Genomic DNA, 24,892 nt, shown 5'->3' on the forward strand with positions numbered 1-24,892 from the left:
GTGGGATTAAAAACGTGCTGGGTCTCTAAAAGTGGTGTGGCTATGCAATTAAGGGCGTGGCTTAAACATTTAAACTAGATTTCTGTGATTCCCATAGTGTGCCACCGGACCAGTATTTTGGTGCCTTTTTGAGCTTTCTTTTATTGCTTCAGATATATAACACAACAACTGACATACACATAAAACCAGTTAAGACTATTGGCTTTTCCAATGGTTGATAGCTGGTTAAGATAAATGAGTAACAACGATTTTGTTGTAATTTATATTGAAAATGGTTCAATTCTGAAATTATGAGACTGTGAATTAAACATTACTGTGGTCCGTTGAAGGTTTAAGTGGTCATCAGAGTATCTCAATAACTCCTGTCATGCTCACTCCATTAGACATGTGCAACCTTTTTATCTCCTTGCCTACATCTACATCTTTTGTGCATTATCTCTTTCCACTCCAGTCCCACTTTACTCTCTCCTGAATGCACTTCCTCGCATCTCTTTCACTTCACCACCCCCAGAGACACAACACATCCACTCACCTGTAAACACTACATTTTCTTTAACTTCTGCCTTGTCTATATTATGATAACTGTAAACCACCTTCACACACATTTGCACAGAATCCCAATTGCAACTGAAATACGTGACCATTTCTCTGTACACTCTGCAGAGAGACCAAGGATTGTATGATGATGTATTCTGACCCCCTTTGGACTCACTGACAGGCACTGCGATAAATTCACATAGCCTGCATTCTCCACTCCAGAGATCTCAATAGTGGGCTGGAGGCAACTCAGTTCAAAGTACCCACTATACAAGAGTAATATGCTACATGACAAAAATACAAAAACACACCATCCTGGAAATGGCTAGGGAATGCAAAATTAAATAAAATGTGAAATTTAAACTAGAACTCAATCACTGACATGGATTACCTTAACATTTTTTACATTCATTGTTCAGAAATCAATCCGTGCTTGTACCAGTTCTGTTAACGACATGAAGATAGGGCCCAATTGAAACCTGTTTTAATTTTTGTTTTTTAATTACTGCTGGGCCTGAGACCTAAAAGGACCTGACCCATTAAAAACCCTGTGGACAATGGTGGAAGCCAGTAGCAATCTAAGTGAATACTGTCTGCCCCCTCTTTCCAACAATGGCCATCAGCCCAAAACCCTTCCACATCCCAGATGGTTACCAACTGGCAAGAATGGACGCTAAACATTGTTGGCCAGATCTACTAACAGTAAGACATTGGGTTATTGGTTGAGGGGAGTAAAAGCCCCACTCAGGAAACAACCACAGCTGTTTGACCATTAAAACCAGCAAGATCTTCTTTCTAGTTGGAAAGTCAGAGTCGTCCACAAGCGCCATGAGACCTTTCTGGTGATATGTGCGCTCAATAAATATTCTTGATTTGATTGATTTGTCAGGGTGAACCACAAAAGTGACTAAATTAAACTGTTACTACCCACTAGTAGCTTGGCACAAAGCAGTTAGGCTTAACTTAGAGGCAATGTTTAAAGTATTTAGGTAGTACACAAACAGTAACAAACTGAAAATCCCACACCAATTTAAAAAGTAGAGTAACTTTTAATACCTAATATGATACCATAATTAAGAAAACTCAATTAGTAAAATCAAAGGTATTCCATTTTAAAGCTGTGGGGCAAGATACAGGGATCGGGTTAGGCCTGCTGAGAGTTGTAATTCTTGTCTTTGAAGCAAGGCTTCACGTTGCTCTGCATTAGTACCAATCAGGAAATGCAATGCAAAGTCCTGTGTTGTGTTGCACAGTGTCAGTTCTGATCAGGAGCTGAGAAGTTTGCAATGCGAGGTCCTGTGTCGAGCTGCAGTGGATTAGATGGAACCCAAAGTTAGGCAGAGAAGGGTACACTGTGATGCCAGCCAAGGGTCCAGGACCTGGGGGGGGGGGACTTCATGTTGATCAGGACTCACCCCGAGCAGTGGCCAAAAGCAGGGCTCAGGCAGGTCCAGTCACAGGTCCAGTTGAGCAGGTCAGCTGAGCAGTTGCAGGGGGGACTCTGAAACTTATGTCCCTATAGCTCATACAGGAGGTCTGCCAACTGACCCTTGGAGTCACTCTGGTTATCTTTTCCTTCTCAGACAGCAGAGTAGCCCTCAGAGCAGCAGGGCAGTCCTCTGGCAGCAGGGTAGTCCTTCTTCTGTAACGTCCACTGGTCCAGGAATGTTCTGATGAGTGGCTCTGGAGGCAATCCCTTTGAAGTGCAATTGGGGAAGGGCACAGCTCCGTCCCGGGCCATCATGGCAGTATGGCCCATCCTCCCCACACATAGTCCCATTGTGTCACAGTCTGGAAGCGATACACAAACCCTAACAGCAGAGACATTCAGAGGCATGTGACCCAGGACACAGGCTTATGGCATAACTGGTTAGGACAAGAAAAAGCCACCTTTCAAAAAGATGCATTTTAAGAATGAATTGTGAGCTAAAAGTTGACTTGTCAATTAAAGAAGATTTTAAATTACAATTATTTTGAGTGAAAACAGTAAATTTCTATCTGCTCCCAATGTAAAGTTAGCACTTATTACATATAATAAGGTAACACAGTGTTAGTTAATTGGGCCTTACAACAGTGAGATATAAAACTTAAACATCCATATTCTACTGTTTAATTACAAGGTACCCTATTCTATGGGCCTTTAGGGTCTGCCTTAGAAATGAGATATATATTAAAAAGGATGTTTTGCACATGGAAAAAGGTTTATTTTGCCATATCAAAATGGCAGTTTAAAAATGCCCTAAAGATTGCAGTGGCAGGCCTGAAACATGTTTTAAAAAGATACTTTAGTGGGTGGCCCAATGAGTGCTGCAGGCCTACTAGTAGGATTTAATTTACAGACCCTGGGTACATGTAATACCATTTAAATAAGTTTAGCGCTGGAAAGTTAATTAGGAAAAAAAGGTTTTGCATTGATTTGCGTCACTTTTGTGATGCAAACACAGCGTAAAATCTTAGTAAATCGCCCCCTAAGTGTGCATGACTGCTTGGTAGGCCGTCTGTGTCAGGCCAAACACTCATGCACATGCACTCATGGTATGTTCCACACCAGGCTGAAATGCACAGCCTGGTGGGTAACATGCTCAGGCTCCCAGTACTCATCTGACCTCTGAACCACGGTGCTCAGATCAATCACAATGATGTATTGCAGCATTGTGATTGGCTTATGGAAGCATGGGTGCTTCCACCTTCCGGGTCGAAGCAAAGGAGAAGAGACTGCGGCCAGCGGCTGTGGGGACAGAGGTAAGTGGTTTTTTTATATTTAGTTCACCCCACCCCGCCACCCCGTTCCCTGCCGTTCCCAAAGGAGATGATGGACGATGCGTTTGAGCAAATCAAACACTCACTTCAAGTCAACTGATCTGGGTTTAATCCATCATCATTCTTTAGCTCACTCCAGCACCCCAGTTCAGACATGGCCATATGCAAATCAGTCTGACCTGTGCCTCATGGGAACAGTCCAGCATGAACTGCCAAGCCATGTCTTCCCTGGACCGGAATGAAAGCATCCTGGGACCGGTTTCAGGTTCATAACCCTCATCAGCCAGGCTATCTTGAATCCAGTGAGCAAGGGACCCACGTCTGGGCATACCCTGCCAACTTAGGGCAAACAAAGCAATACCAAAGGGGATGATGGGCGGAGCGTTTGAGCAAATCAAACACTCACCCCCAGTCAACTGATCTAGGTTTAATCCATCATCATTCTTTAGCTCACTCCACCACCCCTGTTCAGACATGGCCATATGCAAATCAGTCTGACCCTGTGCCTCATGGGAACAGTCCAGCCCGAACTGCCAACCCTGTTCCCTGCCAGCTGCTACTATAGATAGATAGATAGATAGATAGATAGATAGATAGATAGATAGATAGATAGATAGATAGATAGATAGATAGATAGATAGATAGATAGATAGATAGATAGATAGATCGATCTTCCGAACAGATCTGGCACACTCATTGGATTTGCTGAGTAATGGAACTAGTGGGAGCTAGTGTGAAACAAATTTGCAAGTGTGTATTTCAGCCACCCAACTTGCCCTGTCTGTGCATCCAACAACCTTTGCCCATAGAACAAATGTTCTCTTTATGCCTCTTAATCCCATTAGTAGACTGCTTCATTGATGATAGCCTGTAATTGGTTTCTCACTTTTTCTATCATCACAATAACCAGGTTAGAGTTTCTATGGAAACCTGAGATTACTGGAGCAATAAACCCACAACCTCTGGCAAGTGAGATGTGCAAAAGGAATTCATTTCAATGAATTTTGGAATATATATTTAATTAATCACACCTTGCCTAAAGTGCAACATTTAGAAGTAGCAGGAAATGCTAAATATAGAAGTTTTCTTGAAGAAAGAGTTACTTTTTCCAATGAAGCAGAAAATGAGGGATGTAGGACGTTACAACGCATACTTTTACAACACATACCTTTACAAAGCATTTCTTACAATGCAACATCCATTACAACGCATTCCATTATAATGCATGCCATTACAACAAATTTTTAAAACCTACCTTTACAACGCATTCCATTACAACGCATACTACCTTTACAACGCATACCATTACAACGCATAACATTACATTGCAGGTATGGTAAGTATTGGATAGTGTAGGGGTAAAAATTACTATTCTAACTCCGGGGGGGTGCAACAGTAGGGTAAGTATTGGATAGTGTAGGGGTAAAAATTACTATTCTAACTCCAGGGGGTGCAACAGTAGGGTAAGTGTTAGATAGTGTAGGGGTAAAAATTACTATTCTAACTCCAGGGGGTGCAACAGTAGGGTAAGTGTTGGATAGTGTAAGGGTACTATGCTTTGTAATTGTATGTGTTGTAATGGTATGCGTTGTAATGACTGCGTTGTAATGACATGCGTTGTAGTGTCATGTGCTTTAATGGTTGCGTTGTAATGGCATGCGATGTAATGGATGTTGCGTTGTAAAAGTTTTGTTGTAATGATAGTGCGTTGTAAAAGTTGCGTTGTAAAGGTTGTTTCCCGAAAATGAGAGTTTTCTGGCCCATATAGCAGAATTTCTTCCTTATTAATAGAGTCTAGAACATTAGTTTCCTGCCCATTTCCCCAGTTTCTGTTCCTCGACCTCACTCACTGTTATAGGGAAAGCCTTTGCCCCTAAGGAAGATCACAGTACCACCATTCCAACTCAGGAAAATGCGTCACTATTTGTTTTCAAGATACAGATGAATAATCTTGTATTCCAGTGTAGAATACGCTGCACACCGGAAGATGTGCAAAGGCTCACTTGAAAAATGTGTAGCATTTTTGTAGCTAATGTGAACTGGTGGAGGCATGGTCAAATTCGCTGTGTGGGATTGGGGATGATAATTCGCTCACTGGAGAGTTAATTGGGCACATCGGTATCATATGTTGGAGCCTTAAAATATTTATGCTGGAGAGATGCCACTAGGGGTGGGTGGAACTTGCGGAGTTAAAGAAAAACTTTGCAAGATTCTCCAGAATTCCGTGAACAGGTGGAAAATATGCAGCTGGTGCTGCAAATTAGCACCGGTAGCACGAGCCATGGGTTGCAAAAGAGTGTGCAGCCATTCGAGGTGGCTTTGCTGCGGCTCGAGTTGACAATCTGCACAAGAGGCAGCAAATCTACTCAAACGGCAGCCCTCTGACCACAACCGCTCGTGAACGCTGGCCTTTGCCCACATTAGAACAACGTGCTAGGGGATGCCAAATCTCACTCGCATATTCTGGAGCCTCGCAGGAGAAACATTCTGCCACACAGTGATTGGTAGAATTTGGCCAGAACTCTTCATTAAAGTGTAACGCGGAGTGGCTAAAATTCCACCAATTCCAGCGGAGTGGCTAAAATTCCACCAATTCTACGGGCAGTACATAATATTTTGGCCACCCCTAGATGCCATCACACTTGAAGCAAAGCCTCACTTGAAAAATGTGCAGCATTTTTGTAGGTACTGTGAACTGGTGGTGGTATAGTCAGACGTGCTGTGGAGGAGTGGAGGTGAAAAAGTTGCTTAATGGAGAGTAAATTGGGCACATTGATATCATATGTTGGGGCATTAAAGTTATTTTTGCAGTGTGTAGCTATGTTTAAGTTTTCCTCCATGCTGTCTTTGAAGCAGGTCCGCACCCAGGGGGATACAACCACATTTTAAATTTGTATTTATGCCAGGTTGCCTAACACTGTAAAGGGTACTCTGCTGGGTTTAGCAGATGAATCTACTGATGTTCCCCCGACTAAAGCAACTCATGGCCTCTGTCGCTGTCAATGGATGGGTCTCTAGCCTCTATATCTAGTTATCACAATGCAGACGGAAATGGTCTGATGAGGCCAGGGCGACTTGCATAGCGGAGTTGGGCAAGCCCCTGGATATATCGCAGTACAAAAACTGGTATAATGTCTATGAATTATAGGTACAAGTTATTGCATTAAAAGTATCTTCACCGAGCCTACAGTACTCCACGGCAATACATGGTAGAACCATCTCTCCCCCACAGCTGTTCCTGATGCAGACAGGACAATGCCAGATTTCTTGTCCCCCTATCTCTAAATACTGGCAGCAGGTTCTTCAGGTCATGGATGACATGACACAGAACTTGCTATAGCCAGATCCGCGGGTGACATTGTGGGGCTATGTGAAGGCTGTGCGCCGCTTGCTTTCGATGGCCCTCCTCATAGCCAAACATAGAATAGCTATGAATTGGGGATGGACTAGACTACCCACCTGTGCTTATTTGTTACACAATATGGCGTCATGCAATGACTGTGTAGAAACGTATTACTTGCTGATTGTGCCATACATCCAGACCTCAGGATATCTGGGGACCTGATAGGTCTTATCTTCGTCATGTGGAGACAGAGACAGCTGTGAACCCTGCTGAGGGTGAGACCAAATAGCCACACAGCCTATACATCGTCTCTTTTGGGGTCCGATTTCTGCCCGGTTGTGATTATTTTACTTTATAATACAAGTAGCGGCCTGTCCCGACGTTGTCCGGGTATGACAGACATGTGTGCAATTAGAATGCGCCCCAGCGATATGTGCCTCTTGCCGTCCTATCTGCAATCAAAATGCGCCGTAGCGATATGTGCAGGCGCCGACGCGTGTGTACCTGCTCTGAAGTTCTGGCCTTACAGTCTGCCCCAGCGATATGTGCCTTTTGCCGTCCTGCCGTGCACATCATGCCCGGGCTCTGCATCCACAACACGTACCTGCTCTGAAGTTCGGGCCTCACAGTCTGCCCCAGCGATATGTGCCTATTGCCGTCCTGCCGTGCACATCGTGCCCAGGCTCTGCATCCACAACACGGCGTGATGCACTGAGACGCCATACGTCGCATCGACGTCACCCGACGGCGTACTCAGCCACAGCGATAGAACGCTGTTCACACGCTCCAAATGTCACCCGACGGCGTACTCAGCTGCCGCGATAGAACGCTATTCACATGCTCCAAACGTACGCACACGCCCATCTCAGAGCCGGTGCTACTTCCAACGGACTACTTTGTCACACAACGTGCTTTGTCCCCTCCAATGTCTATGTTGCACCGGTGTATAGCCTATGTCCATCTGCTCGCCTCACCTTTCCAACGCTGCATGCGGTGCTCCGGTTGGCGCTGTGGTTCCGGAGCTTACCCACCTCAAAGGTTTGGTGTCTCTCTTTATTATATCAGTATGGATTTTTTTGTTTTCCATGGACTCTTTTATTTTCACTTTTTAGTTTATTTCCATGATCCGTATGCACTGTTGTATTAATCTGTATACATTTTAACTCTACCTTTGGATTGTCATGTGCTTGCGATTACTTCTCATGGATAATCATAACGTCCTTTGTTGAGCTATATTTGTCCGACTCTTTCTGTGCCTGATCGCTTGTACTGCTGCCATAGGATTGTCCTTGGTACTCTGATCCTGAAATTAAAATGTATAGTTTTGAAACAAAGAGTTTTTCTTCATGTGAAGCCAGTAATGAGTGCTCTGTCCTGGTTACACCCACGGGCATTACCATGACTCCCTATAAGTCAGGGATACAGCGCAGCATTAGCAATAGACTCACATACTCTTGGGGCCTCATTTATGAGGCTGTGCGTCACTTTTACGCCGCCGGTGCGTCACTTTTTGTGACGCACCAGGGGTATAAAAAAAGCACCTTTTTGCGCCATATTTACAAAGTGACGCATCTAGGTAGATGCGTCACTTTGAAAAACCCCTGCGCCACATTATACCTGCGCCAGATATAATGTATGCAAGGGGGGCGTATTGACGCAAGGAAGGGTCGTAGAAGTGACGCAGTGAAATCTATGAGATTTCACTGCGTCACTTTTAGGACACCCTTCCGTCAAAATCTTGCGCCTGCCTTACAGCAGGCGTAAGACTGACGCAGGCCCTTTCACATGGGGCTTGCCCCATGTGAAAGGACGCATTGCTGAAGTTGCGTTACTTTTGTGACATACTCCAGTAATGCGTCACTTTTGCGCCTACAGATACGTCAGAAATACTGACGTAACTGTAACTCCTTGTGACATGATGCGTCATACATTAAATATGACGCATCAGGAATGTCGCAAGGAGTGTGCACTGAGAAGTGACGCATCGCTGCTTTCACGCAAGTTCATGGAGGGGCAAGTTCCTAGAGGGGCTATAGGGAGACAGGATGGATCCGATCCCAGTAGAACTGCCTCTGGCCAGGGCCCCTTAGGTCATGCACAAAGTTTTAAAGAGGATCCGATCTTCGATGGGGAGCCAGTGTAGCGATTTTCTGGCGGAGGTGGCCGAGGCACATCTGGGCAGATCTAATACAAATTTGGCCGCCGCGTTCTGGACCATTTGCAAGCGCTGCAGCAGACCCTTGTTTAGTCCCGCATACAGCGCATTGCAATAGTCCAGACAGGAGCCAATGAGTGCAACCACAACTTGTTTTCTCGCCTGCTGAGAGAGATAGTGTCTAATCTTCCTCAGTACATAGATTATGCCCCAGCAGGTTGAAACTGTTCTATTGACCTGTTGACGCATGCTGAGGGTAGGATCAATCAGGACTCCTAGGTTTTTAGCTAATGAAGCAGGAACAGGACAAGCTCCCAGTGAGTCCGGCCACCAGTTCGCCGACCATATCTCTTCTTTTCCTCCGAACACCATGACCTCCGTCTTATCCCCATTTAATTTCAATGAATTGTGGATCATCCATTGAGCGACTGCCTCCATGCAAGATCTAAAATTGGAGGCAGCCGAGCTGGCCGGCTGGGAGAGAGAGACGAGGATCTGGGTGTCGTCGGCGTAGGAGACTACCTCCATCCCGAAAGATCTAATCAGTCTGGCAAGAGGGGTCACATAGAAGTTGAAAAGGGTCGGACTTAATGCCGACCCCTGAGGGTCCCCACAATGCACAGACAGGGATGGAGATAGAAAATCCCCCAGCTTCACCCTCTGCTCTCTCTGGTTGAGGAAAGAGGTCAGCAAACACAGGGCAGACCCCTCAACCCCAATCTCCCTCAGGCGTGATGTTAAGACCGAGGGAGAAAGGGTGTCGAAGGCAGCCGTGAGGTCTAGCAGGATCAGGAGGGTGGTCTGGCCCCATCAGCTCGCTCCGAATACATTATCATTGACTCTGAACAACCAAGCCCTTTGCAAGTAAAAAATTAGACCCTTTGTATCCCTGCAATCATTCTTCTACTCTAGAAAGGCAAGATGAAGGGGAAAGGTTTGCCAGCTAAATTATCTGAGATAGTCAGAAATGCAAAATCACTTTCAGAGAAAAAGACAGACTTGACCAGTAAAACTACCCTATTCGAGTGATAAGAGATGTAGGGGCATATTATCAAGGGGGTTTATCTCCGCTTTTTTGGCTTTAAAAGCCAATAAAGCGGAGATCAAATTATCTCCCTATTACCTAGCTGTCGCTAACACCAGTTAGCGACAGCTAGTAGGAGATAGCGACCATCTTGGGCCCCACTTTGCATGTCAGAGAAATTTATCACTAATGACATGCAAAGTGGGCGTGCCAAGATATTAGCGATTGGAAACAGTCGCTAACATCGCTATCTCCCATTACCAACTTTTGGAGATATTCGCGCTAAGCGCGAATAGCTCCAAAAGCTAACACCTGCCCTGAGCAGTTCTTAGCCATGTTATCCAATGGGAGGTGGATAACATGGCTAAGAGCATTAGCTCGGTAATGCATGAATATTGCTGACTTTTCAGGGATATTCATGCATTGCGGCCGTTTTTCATCGCAGTTGCGATAAACCTTGGTAATACCAAGGTTTATCTGCGATAAAAATCGCCGCAGGTCGGCGAAACATTTTTGTCGCTAACCAAGCAATAGCGATAATTATCGCGATTGCTTGGTAATATGCCCCGCAGTGTGGAAAGATGGAAACAGTGCACAAATTACTCACCTTTATGAAAGATTTGCTACTAAGAAATCTCATTTTAAGGTAAGGTTTTGGAACAGTTCGGAGGATCACGGGGCATACAAGGTTTATAGTGCCACATCCATGGTGCTTGGGATCCTTTACCAGTGATGTCCAGTAGCCCATCCTACTATGACACTGCAAACTGGGCCAAGCATACCCCTTCCACATTTAACTCTCGAATAGTGAGGGCTAGGGTCCTTCAGGGAGGTAGTGTGGGGAGTAGAGACTCAGAACTAAATAATCACACAATAGACACAATACATGAATCCCAACCTAGTGGTTTTATTTTTAGAAAAAATAAGTACTTCAACCACATCAAAACACAAAAGGATACCTACAGTAGAGTTAGCAGTACTGGGATTAACACTGAGGAATCAATGGGGCTCACTACACACTAAAACAGAAAGTTATTGACTTAGGCACATGCGCAGTCTAAGAATGGCTGCATGGGAGCAGCTTTCATGTAGACTGTGACCCATATATTAGTCGGTACACTTTACTAAACAGTTTTGATATGCGGACTTCAGGTCTTAATCAAAGTTGCACTGAGCAGTTCTGTTGGGCCAGTTTGCAGTCCAAGCTTTCTAGGCATTTGTGCTATAAGATTGCTGGTCCACACTCAGATCTCCCAAGCGAGGGTATGCTGTTGCTCTGCTGCATGGGGCTAATTGTCATGCTTGTGGTAACAAGGGCTTATCTGTGGCCCTTCTTCTTCTCTTCATATCCACCAGTGCAGGCTTGGCAAGGAAGGATGACTTCTGCATTTGTGGTGGAGAATCAATTTTCCTCGCTCAAGGCACTGAGATGCAATTGTCGGCATGATGAAGGCAGAGTTAGCCCAGGTTCCTCAGCTTCCTCTGTAGAAGGCACAGGAGCAAGCACTCAGGTGAATTTTCCTTGAAGAGTGTGGGCTTTGATTGTAGATGTAGATCTGGGGGTCGGGAGCCTCTCGGGTTTACGCAGGTCAGCTCCAGGCACTCTTCCTTTGGTAAATTGTTTGTTTTGAGCATCTTCTCTCACTGGCTAGGCTTCTCCTCCTAAGGGAAACAGTTCCAGTGGAACAAGGTATTCTCCTTCCTCCTCCTCAGCATGAAGTCAGGCTCTCATGCCACAGGTAGACTCACAGCTTCTCAAGCAAGCCATGCATTTTTGTTCTCTCTCCTCTGGGAGACTGGTTATAAGGGATATTGGTCCCGGATCATAGCAGATGTTCGGGTACTCTGTGGAGTGCCCCAATCAGTGAAACAGCTAGTAAAAAGGAGAGGTTGTGGCCTACGGCCAGATCTGCCGACTTCGGAGCAGGGGAACCAGGTTTGAGCCTCGGCGTCAGCTCAGCTTCCTGTGATTCTGGGCAAATCCCTTAATCTCCCCACGCCTCCCAAGAAATTAATGTATCCTTGTGTAACAGAACTAGTGCTCATGTAAAGCGCTCCAATACCTTTGGGTCGAGTACGGACTAGATAAATCTGCAACAACAAAAAACTGGAATCAATTGTGAAGGTTTAGGTCCCACTTTATTACAGGTGATAGCGCGCGCGGGACCACTGGTTCAATTTTACCATACTCAACTGGGCCCATAAACATTCACACTTTGAACTAGAAGTCCTTCATTTTTTACTATTAATCGCTTATCAGTACTTTGAGTCCTTTTAGGACTTATACCTGTAACCATGACTTGCCAATCCTTTTCACCTTTACTATAAGTCCTAGGGATCGAATAGGGAGTTAGAATGAACAGGCAGTATTTAAACAGTTTACCTTTCCTGTAATAACCACAGACTCGGGGAAAGGTTTAAATGCTTTATCTATACAAGTTTAAATGAGTCAAAGGCCCCAATACGGTGACCATAACATTTATAAGCAAGAATATAATCAATAGGACATAAAGTTTGCAAGAAATCACAGTAACGCCTATAAACATTGGTACCTGGGAAGGGTGAGAAAGGAAAATAGTACAATGACATACCACATGGATTATATTTACCTATAATGGTGCAAGGACCAATCCTGGTCAAGGGCTGGGGCAAAAGACAAGGCTCCCGACTAATCAGGTGCCCATGGGACAAGACAGGTGCAATTCAGGACAGGTGACCTCCGCTAAGTACAACGCCAGCGTCACACCCCTCTCTCTCTAGGCCAATTAGTACCCCGACTTGGTAATCAATAATTTCCCCAAACACCTCGAGTTTTCTGACAGAGTGCTCCGCCACCACCTCTTCTCTTGATCTCCTATAGCGTGCGTTGGGTCAGTGACAGGTCAGCTATTCGGACAAGTCGGACAATTTCTCTTACAAAACCTACCGTAGTTATACCATTTCCAGGGCAATATACTACCCCTAAATGTTGCAAATCTATGTGTTCCCCTTCAGTGATTAGTTAGAAAGACGAGGAGAGGTCATCTCACCATACCAAGATGAGGTAATTTCAATTGACTTGAATTGATCAAGTTCCCACCCATATTTCATTCTCTCACAATTTTACCAATATGATTTCATTTAGCATAACAATGTTGTAACAATTTGCAAGTTGTCTTCCTTTTCCCAGGTCATGGGGTGAGATTCTCAGGTGCATCACAGGTAAGACAATCCTTGGCACGGTTTCAATGCCACAGCTCGAGGTCTCTCGTTTCTCCCAACACATGCGCAGTGCAATTTTAAAATGGTGTCTCAAGTCACCCTTCAGGCCCAAATATGAGCTATTAACAAAGTCAAAGAGAAACATATTAGAATACAAAAATAAATGCATGTACTGTATACCACTTATCTCTACTCTAACCCCATTACTTTATTTGAACTTTTTCATTAATAGTTAAGCAGAACAAACAGGTTTAGTACAAGCAGCAGCAGGAGCATAAGTATGAGTAAGCATGAAACAGCCATCTTGGCACTTGTGCGCAGAAGCAAGAAGTTCCCACCAAAACCAGAGGTACATCACACCACGTAGATGTGGCGGACGCATGCGCAATGAATTACCTGCGTTTTCAGAGGCCATCTTAAGACACTCGGGTTACTGTTAGTAAAAACACATTGACAAGCTACCCCAGCTTGCTAAATATGTTGTTTAATGCAAATATTAATGAACAAAACAAGTTGATTAATATATTATATGTTATTTCCAGAGGGTTGAATACAAGCAAATTTCTGTACGCATGAAACCTTGCTCCATCAATCCCCTCTTTGATAATATTTTATATTATCATAAATTAAGGAACCAGATGTCAACTTTAGCATTCTCCCAGTTCAATTTCTTCAATTACTTTGGGAGTTCTTTTTCCACTTTCATTCTTGAAAACTTTCATTCTGTTATATATATCTCCCTTTAACTCTTCTATTTGAATTTCATCTAATTTTTGTTTCTTCTTTTTCTCATTTCGTGTATACCTTTTTCTATTTTTGCAGCATTTGCACCAAATCATTATCACCAATATTATCAGTGATATTCCCATTATTGGCATCAGTACTTTACCTACAACACTTCTACCTACATTATAAATCCAATTACAAATAGAGGATAGACCATCAGTTAGTCTCTTCCATGCACTATCAACCTCCAATGGTTTCAATTCTTCTTCCAAATGAGTAATATTTCTTACATACTTTCCAATTTCAACACTTTAATCTTGCGCCTTTCACATTCTACAGACTCCGCCCTCTTTTGCTAATAATATATCAAGAGCAAGTCGATTTTGTAAAACCATTGATCTGATCGCAACCAATTCATTATTGAGCAATAAGAATCCTCCAGCAGTGTCAGTCGATAAGCGATCTACCACTGTAGACAATTTACAAATTCTTTTAGTGTTCAGAATTATTCCCACTTAAGGTTTCAATGCACTGAATATATCACCTACAATTTCTGCAAAACTAGCTCTTTTATATTGTGTTAGTTCATTCTCGTGTTCATTGCTTCCAGTAATTCTTTTTACATGGTATACCTTTGGGAAAACTCTTCCAAAATAGCATCTCCCATACCAATGATCAGGCAGCTTAAAGTAAGCTTTGTTCCCACAAATATAATAGCCTCCAGGAAATACTGGATCAGTTCCCCTTTTAGTCCCCAACACCTAATTATGAGGAAATTGTGCTCACAGTCACTGGAATCGATGAATACATTGGTATACTCAGTTTTCTTTCTATGGAGACAGATTTTCCGCTTCTTTTCAAAGTCCAAAGACATAGCAGCATTAGTTTTGCCAGATGCCATGAATTCCTCCCTTTCAGCCCATTTGGGTATCTGGGATTTCTTTTCAGTGGCCTTTCTATGGAAATCCTGTCTACTTTACTCTACTAAATTCAAAAATATCTTCTCTTCCTCATGTAATCTACAGGTTAAGTTGTCTTTATGTGCTTCAGCTATATCTATCGTTTCCATTGTTAGAAAATATTCACCCATGAATTGTGAATCTTTACTACTAAGGACGAGAATAATTCTTCTACGGATAGGGATTTCAGGGAAAATTACATCTATGTTAGAATAATAATACTGAAACCTTCCTGTTCTATAAAATAAACTAGTTAATATACTACAGGAAATGTAATAGTTCAGGGGTAAATGGTGGTAAGTAACACCTTCAGCCACTGAAGTTGGTAATTTCATACAGACATAACAGTCACTAATTTGCATTGTCTCTACGTAGTGTACTGATAGATTAGCGAATACATTCATATCAGTTGTGTTTCTATTTCTAAAGTGATGTAATTCTACCTCATCTGGTGCTTCTAAATCTACTCTATCTTGTTTGTGGTGCGCTATCTTTCCATGTACACTAGTGTCATTCTGTTTAGCAGCCATCAAGTACGGTATTGCTATTGTCAGTCCTAGCCGTACTATGAGTACTATAAGCACACTACATATACATATGCTACAGCATGTCTTTATACAACTTCTTTCCGAGTTTCCAGTAACTTTATTATCAGCCAATTTTGACTAAGGAGGCTTAACCCCTCCTTGAGAAATTTACACAGAATACACCTGTGATTTTATCTCAAGTTGGCCTCACTTCTTCAATGGATTGATCAGTAATCAATTCTTCATTACTTTCATCACTGATTTCCAGATTCTCGAAATCTTCAAGGATGACGTAAGTCCATTCAGGGCCTTTGAATTTATTATTCAACTTTTCAGGCGTGGACTTCTCCTTCTTAGATTGCTTGTAGGCGGTTCAGTTGGACTTGTCACTTCGCCTATTTGTTCAGGTTCTTAATCTTCTGTGACTAGGCGATATTTCAGTCTCTTAACAACACCAAGCCATTTGTCACCTTTTCTGAGTCTTTTAGCTGGCACTGTGCTTTCTGTTTCTTCAGATGTTCTTTTATTTTCTTTAAGTTGTGGTACAACTTGATTTTCGTCAACTTCAGGTATCCTCACTATCTGACCTTGTCCAGGACTTATTATTGTTGACTGTTCTGCCTGGATGGATTTTTGTAGCCTAATGTGACCTGGTTCAGGATATGACTTTGTTGGGCCTGGAATTTTATCTTTCTCCTGAAACCCTTAAACTCATCCTGTCTGGTCCTACATAGGTCTTGCAGTTTCTTGATTGTCTTCTGTCTGTGCGTTTTTTCTAGTACCAATCTGTGCCTCCTCAGACAGAGGTGTTCTGTAACGGGTTTCGTTGGACTGAGTATATTGCTATTTCCTTATCTGGTCCTCCTCATGATTACCATTAGCTTTGATTTCTGTAATCTGAGTACGTTCTTCTATACCTATCTCGTCCTCACTATCAGTTTGACTATCTAAATACTTTTGACCTCTTGTTCTTACTCTTATTTCAGGTATGTCAATCACTGGGATCCATTCATCCTGACTGGTGCTCGGTTATTCTTCGTCAACTACTTCAGGATCAACTTCTTGAGACTCTTCAGCTGCACAACCTTCAGCCTCAACTTCATCAGGTTCTTTTACCCTTTTGGTGTGGCTGGCATGGATCCAGTTGGGGATTCCCTTGCACTTCATAGCTGTGGTGGTGACCAATATCACTTGCTCTGGCTTTCCCCACCTTGGTGCTAGGCAAGATTCCGGAGTATGATTCTTTATCACAACCCAATCTCCAGGGTTCAAGTCATATGCTGGAGTTGAATGTCTGGCTTCTGCGTGCTCCCCAACCTGGTGAGAGATAGAACACACTTGGTCAGCCAACTCTTGGCAGTACACCAACACTAAATCATCAGATATAGTTAACTGCTGATGTCCTGGTACACATGCTTGCCTCATTGCCCTTCCCATGAGTATTTCATGGGGACTCAAGCCTGCTTTCTTGTCTGGAATGCTTCTGATTCCCATCAGGACAAGAGGTACAGCATCAGGCTATTCTAGTTGGGTAGATTCACACATCTTTCCCAATCTTGTTTTAATCGTGCCATTCAATTGTTCTACCACTCCAGAAACCTCTGGACGGTATGCACAGTGCAGCTTTTGTTCAATTTTGAATGCTTCACAGATTAGACCAATAATTTAATTATTAAAATGTTTCCCTCGGTCTGACTCAATCGTCACTGGAAAACCGAACTCGAGGAATGAGTTCTCTTAAAAAGAGTTTGGCTACAGTTAAGCTGTCATTCCTGCGGGAAGGGTATGCTTCCACCTAATTTGAGAATAGGCAGACAATGACCAAGACATACTTTAATCCTCGACAAGCAGGTAACTGAATGAAATCAGTTTGTAATCTGATAAATGGGCCTTCTGCTTTCCCAATTTTGCTGGGACAAACCACAGTTTTCTTACCAGGGTTCATTCGCTGACAAGTTAAGCATCTCTGGTAAATACTCTCTGCTATGCTCCTGAACCTTGCAATGAACCAATCCTGTCTGAACAACCGTATCATGGCATCTCTCCCTATGTGTGTGTCCCCATGGTACATCCTAGCCTTTGGTGCAGGCATACAGTCAGGTAACACTGGTCTCCCATCTAGGTAAACTATCACACCATCTTCATGTCTTGCATGACACCCTATTTTCTGCTAGTCTTCCCTTTCTTTGGGTTCTGCTTCACCTTGTAAATCTTTCACTTACTGCCATGTATTCACACCTCTCAATAGCATAAGTTGCCAGCTTTTTCCACATGCTTTGATTTTCTTATTTACTGCCATTTTATATCTGGCACAATGTTGGGCCACTGGTCAGCATATCGGTTACCAGCTGTCATTTCCAGATTGGTGAGCAGTGCACTTGACCACGGCCAATTCTTTAGGCAATTGAATTGCTTCAAGTAATTCTTTTACAAATTGTCCATTTTTAATAGGGTTTCTTGAAGAAGTCATGAACTCCATTTGCATCCATAGCTGCCCAAAGGTGTGCACAACCCTGTAACCATACTGGCTATCAGTGTAAATGGTTACTCTCCAATTTTTCACAATTTTTCACTCTTTTATTTAAGCAACCAATTCGGCTACTTATGCAGAGTTGACTCCTGGTAAATAGGATGCTTCGACTATACCAGATAATGTGTACACAGCATAAGCAGCGCTTAATCCTCCTTCCTCATGGCGCATACACAAGCCATCTACAAACAGCTCATGTTCTGGGTCCTTTAAAGGTTGTTCACATATGTCTGCGCCAGGTTTAGTACTGAACTCAGTTAAGTCGATACAATCATGTTCGACTTCCTCTCTCACTTCCTCAAAGTGAGAATCTGCAAATAAGGTGGCTGGATTTAGAACAGGCACCTCACTATGGTCATGTTTTCTGAACCAATGATAATTCTTTCCTATTTAGTCATCAGACTAGGTGTTAAATGCTGAGTACGTGTTCTGGTTAACAGAATCACAACTGAATGTGGCACATACACTGTTACTCGGTGTCCCATAATAATGGATTCACTTTGCTCAAGACTCATACAAGTTGCAGCTACCGCTTTCAGACAACCTGGCAGTGCTGATGCCACTAGGTCCAATGTGGCAGAAAAATATGCCACAGGTCGTCACATTATCCATGGGTCTGGGTTAGAACTGAGAGAGCACAATTGTCTCTTGTATCACAGAATAGTGCAATTTCCTTTGAATAATCATGCATCACTAATGCTGGAGCTTCACGCATACTGTTACCCAATTTTAAGAAAGCAGTCATGCTTTCATCGTCCAATTCAACTCGATCTTTTGCTCGTTTCTTTGTCATTTGAATCAATGGTTTTGCTAGCCCTGCAAATCCCACAATCCCCTGCATGCAGTAACCTACAACTCTGAGAAACCTTCTGACTTCTTTCTGAGTTTGTGGTAATTTCATGTTTTGAATTATTTAATTCTTTCAGATGTCTCTCTTCTGACCCCTCTTTCTATCTGGTGTCCCAGATTGAGGTTCTGTGACAATTAAAGTGGTGTTTTCGACTCGTTCGAATATGGACGAGTTTGGTATCTATGAACCGCAAATGACGAGTTTAGTGGGTGTACGCATTTTCGCTACGCTGGCCTGAACCGTTCATCTTATTCGTGGGTTTCTTCATCTGAACCCACGGTTTCCATTTTAGATACAGCAGCCATTTTGTCTCTTGCCCTCAAGTAGCCAGCGAACGGACACTGTCCGCTTCCTGACCCTGGGATTCCCAAGCTCTTGCGGAAGACACGTGTTCCTTTGAGGGTGTCTTTATGATGAGGGGGGATGACACTGCAAAGGCAGATGGCCCCGCTCGAGGCTCATCTTGCCGTGCCGGTCTATTGTTTCAGCCGTGCATTCATTAGGCATGTCTCCTTTGATCCTGCAATCGTGTTTCCGATATCACCCCCTTACACTCTTTTCAATCTATTGATTATCTTTGCCTTTCCTTGCACCTGTTTCTGACTCTTTCCTTAACTCATTTACAGCCGGAATGGAATGTACTTACTGGTGGGATAACACACTTTTACAGTTGGGAACCAGCGATGCTTCTGTAATTATGTTCCGGGACCCTGAATACATGAAAGCGACCCTTTTGAAGTTTATTGTGGGAACTGAGTTGTAACCTTTTGTTCGCCATGTTGTGCTATGACAGAAATATGTATAAAAGGAGCGATCCACAATTGCAATTCGAAGCAGTCTCCTAGAACCTACATGCGTTGTACTTCTTGTGACTTCTGTGTTCCCTGCAGTAAATAAACTTCGATCTTTGACGCCGAAGGAAGTGTCCCGTGTCTCTGTCATTTGTATGCCGGAACAGGTAACCCACGAAGGTTTCAGGTGTTGTCCCCTGGCACCGCTGGGCCTTAAAATAGCCCAGTCCTTCAAGATACTTGACTGAGGTTGTACAATATTGCAATTTCTCTGGGGAAATTTTATGTCCACCTTTTTCCTAAATGGTTCAATAATGCAATGGAATCCATCACACAGTCATTTCTGGTCCTCGATGCCAATAATAGGTCATTGATTTACTGCAACAGGAGTGATTGTCTGGGCAGCACCAGTGATTCAAGACACTTTTTCAGTATCTGATTAAAAATGGATGGACTTTCCTTGTACCCTTGTGGAACACGATTCCAAACATATACTTGCTCTTCAAATTTGAACAGAAATAAAAACTTGCTGTCTGGATGCAGTGGGATGGAAAAGAAAGCATGGCATAAATCAATTACAGTGAACCATCCTACTCCCCATGGTATTTGATACGGTTCCATGATGAAATATCGATTACAAAAACACCGACCAACAAAAATATTGTCACAAAAACATCGTCTACAAAAATATCATCACCATATACTTAATCAAGGATTTACACAAATATCGATAATTTTTTATCGACTACATTAATTTCGTTTACAATTACATCGAGTACATAAATATCGACTACTACATTATCGACAACCCTTGAAATAACATTACCATCTACACTAATATCGATAACACATTATCGAGTAACTTACTATCTAATTAAATATACTAAAAATATCGCCTTCTTCTCTATAACCTTAAATACACAATACCTTCAACTAATTTACTTTTTTATAATTATTTAAATTATAAAAAAGCGTTTCAAACATATATCTATATACTATATATTTTAAATATTAATATATAATATTTAAATAAACATTAGTAATATAAACGTTACCAAAAAGTATAATACACTCATTTTCGATTCATTTTATTAAGATTTAACATATTTTAACATTTTTAACATTATTAACTATTATAATAAAACACATACAAAACATTTTCTAATATAAAGTAGAACAAAATAATCATTACTACAGGCTCATTAAAAAATAACGGTTTTCAAATTCAAACTAAGGTTCTCATCCAATGAATTTAAAATACATGTAATTGAACCAATCAAAATGAACAATTACTTAACTCACTACTATAAAAACAATTAAATACTTAACTAAAATTACCATTTTTGGCCCAAACTTGGAGAAAAACGGTTACTTTGCTGAAGAGAAGAGAATACACACCTACAACAACGACTACAACACAGTCTACTACAACTCAAGTAAGTGAACTCCCATTTTATGTAGCATAAAAACCTCACGAAAAGTAGCTAAACTCCCTGAACTAAAGAAATGCTCTCTTTTTTTTGTAAAATATAACTAAAACATCCTATCAACAACAGCCACAATCAATAAATACACGAAAATATGAACAGCTTTATCAATTTCTACTTAGAAAATTTTAAATAACTTAGAATATAGCAAACAGAAGTTCCAAAAGACTTGATATGTTATGAGCTACAAATATATCCAATTATAATAAATAACTAATATTAACTTTTTTTTCCAGAATATACAAACTTCCTCTACCAATCTACAACTACACAAACAACATCTTCTACTACATTAAGTAAGTATACCCACTGTGTCTATTAATAATCAGAAAGTAGAAACAAACAAGTATAAAACTATATCATTAATTCTACTATTCTCTACCACAACTACAGGACATTAAACAGTGAAACTCTGAATATAAGAACAGAAAACATCTGATTATCTGAAAAACAACATTGTAAGTACATTTTTAAATTTCTCTTTTTAGCCTAGACATTTAAATAAATGTTTATCAATTTTACTAAAAACACATATATATGTCTTCACAGATCTACTTTAAACATGGCAGAAGGAGCTACTTTCATAACTTTAAAAAAGGGGAAAATATTGCTGAGCTACATGGGTTATACCTACACCCAAGAAAGAGTCCAAGAGAATAAAACCCATTAGAAATGTAGTAAATAATATTCAACTGCATGCTACGGTAGAGCAACTACTGTTAATAGCAATGTTGTAAATGTACGTGAGCATAACCACCCACCCAATGTAACAGAAGTCGAAGTAAGAGAAGCACTAGAGACATTGAGAGAAGCTAGTACAGGCTCCCAAGAAACAAGCACCACTATTTTGAAAAATGTTTTAAGCAAAGTCCCAGAACATGTAACAGGAGAGTTACCTTCAATACCCAACTTGAAAAGATTAATAGCTAAAACAAAACGAGCTTCTGATCCAACTCCACCAGCACCTGAAACTTTTCAAGAGATTAAAATATATCCAGAATATACTATTACCCACAATGAAGATAAATTCTTAATGTATGGTAACCAAAGTCATGATAAAAGAATTTTACTTTTTGCAACAAATAGCAATTTGCAAAAACTAAAATCGTGTGAAACATGGATGATGGACGGAACTTTTAAAGTTTGTCCCAAACCTTTCTATCAACTTTATACCATCCACGGTGAATACCAGGAAACTAATATCCCTTTAATTTATACACTGCTGCCAAATAAAACAAATGCAACCTACGTAGAAATTTTAACAACTATCAAAGATTTTACTGATAATTATTATCCACAAAGAATCATCATAGACTTTGAAATAGCTATGATTCAAGCTATACTTAAAATATATCCACACACTTCAATACAAGGGTGTTATTATCACTACAACCAAAGTATATGGAGACACTTACAAAAATCTACTTTAAGCATTGAATATTCTACAAACAGTAACTTTGCTTATCAGATTAAAAAATTAATTGCACTGGCATATGTGCCAACAACAGAAGTTGCTAATTATTACAATGTATTACTTGACAGCCCTTTCTACCGCAGTAATGAGAAAAAATTAACTCCCTTCTTAGACTATTTTGAAGACACCTGGGTGGGAAGATTACATCATTCTGGTCACTGCAGACAACCTAAATTCCAAATTCCATGGTGGAATGTGTATGCTAGTACTATAGCACAGAAAAACAACGCGGTAGAAGGATGGCATAATGCCTCCCAAGCCACAATAGGGAGAACACAACCAACACTTCATAAACTAATCCAAAGCATCAAAAAAGAGCAAAGCTATCAAGAACTAAGAATCGAGCAATCTCTATCAAAAATCGGGCCAAAACTAAGTAAACAAACATTAAATATGTACGAATACCTACAACAAAAAAACAGAATGTACCCAAGTATCCAAGGTCTAGAATACTTAGACCTAATTGCAAAATCTATCCTTTAACAAAATACAAATAAGAACGCATCAAACAATAAATAAAACAGACCATTTTTTTCTAATTAGTTAAATTAGGTCATGTAAAAATAAATGTAATTTATTATTACAAGACATAATGGAATTAAATTAAAAAAATTAACAAATTTGCCAAATCCACCCCAAAATAAAAAATAATAATAACTTACGGTTCTGCAGCTGTAGAATGTGTTGCAAGTAGATGGTTTCAACACATATACAATCAAAAGCAATCCACATCGTAAAAAAAATCCCCACAAAATGCTAAAAATACAACTGTATAATAAGGGTCCAACATAGCAATCCTCTGGATAACGGAACCATAAAAAACCCGAAAATAAATCACGATAAAAAACGCTCCAAAATCCCGAAAAATAAGGAAATGTATTTAAACATTTCCCTGTATGTTAAAAAAAACAAGATCAAATCCATCTGGTCACCAAAACGAACACCTGTAAATAAAGTACAAACAATACTCACCCGCAGTAAATACGAAACCCACAAAGCCTAAAAATAACATATAAAAGACAGTAAGATACATAAAATAATACTTTAATAAAATAGATTAACATGACATCCATATTAAATATCAAACAAAGTACGCTATCACTAACGTCCTTAAATAACATGTACTTTTCACATAAACAGTAAAATAAAACACATAGCAACACATATACACTAAAACTAGCTCAATAATTTCTTAAATTTTACTTAAAAGTAATGAAAATTAAACTTACATTCACCAACACGAAGCAGCTCCCAACCGCGAGGTTCCGTTTTCTGAAATGACCCAAACAACGATGTAGATAGACTAAAAAGTGAAGTACACAAAACAAAATGGCAGCATAATAAAAACAAAAATAGGACTTAATCCCCATTATAATAAAGAAAAAATGTGTTATAAATTGCAAATTATTTTCCATAAATTGTAATAATTTTCTAAATGTTTAGAATAAACATATGAATAATCTAAAATATACAATATTTTTTTATATAATTATATATTAATACATTATTGTATATTAAAAATATGTTTATTATTGTAAAAATGTATTTTTAATTATATAACAATGTGAACTATTTTATGTATATACTTTTGAAAATGGCAATTATAAGTAAATTAATTAACATATTAATTTTTAAATAAAATATTTAAAATTTAATATGCTAATCAATATAATATTACAATATATATGTTACAAATACTGCAATGCAAAATGTGAAGATATAAAAAAAATTGTGTAATAAAAATGTTTAAATCTTTTCATCTACAAAATAAAGTAATAAAAAATGTTTTTTTTCACAAGACTATATTACTATTGCACTTAATAAATGTTTTAACTTGTGATGTAAATGTTAAATTGTTTAAAAAATATATATTTGTTTCTTTATAAAATTAATATTAAAAAATATATGTAATAATAATTACAAATATAAATAATATTTTTTGTTATATATATATATATATTTTGTTTTTTTTAAAAATTAACAGTTTTTAATAATGTAACTCCAAATCCAACATAACTCATTGAAAATGTTTGACAGTAAACCACAATAATTTACTATTCTAACTCCAAATCCAACATAAGTCAGGGAAAGTGCTGGACAGTAAACCATAATAAATTACTATTATAACTCCAATCCAACATAACTCAGGTAAAGTGCTGGACAGTAAACCATAATAATTTACTATTCTAACTCTAATCCAACATAACTCAGGGAAAGTGCTGGACAGTAAACCATAGTAATTTACTATTCTTACTCCAAATCTAACAAAACTCAGGGAAGTGCTGGACAGTAAACCATACTAATTTACTATTCTAACTCCAAATCAAACATAACTCAGGGAAAGTGCTGGGCAGTAAACCATAATAATTTGCTATTATAACTCCAATCCAACATAACTCAGGGAAAGTGCTGGACAGTAAACCATAATAATTTACTATTCTAACTCCAATCCAACATAACTCAGGGAAAGTGCTGGATAGTAATCCATAATAATTTACTATTCTAACTTCAATCCAACATAACTCAGG

The sequence above is a fragment of the Lissotriton vulgaris genome, chromosome 8 (genome assembly GCF_964263255.1).
Source record: "Lissotriton vulgaris chromosome 8, aLisVul1.2, whole genome shotgun sequence".
NCBI classification, from domain to species: Eukaryota; Metazoa; Chordata; class Amphibia; order Caudata; family Salamandridae; genus Lissotriton; species Lissotriton vulgaris.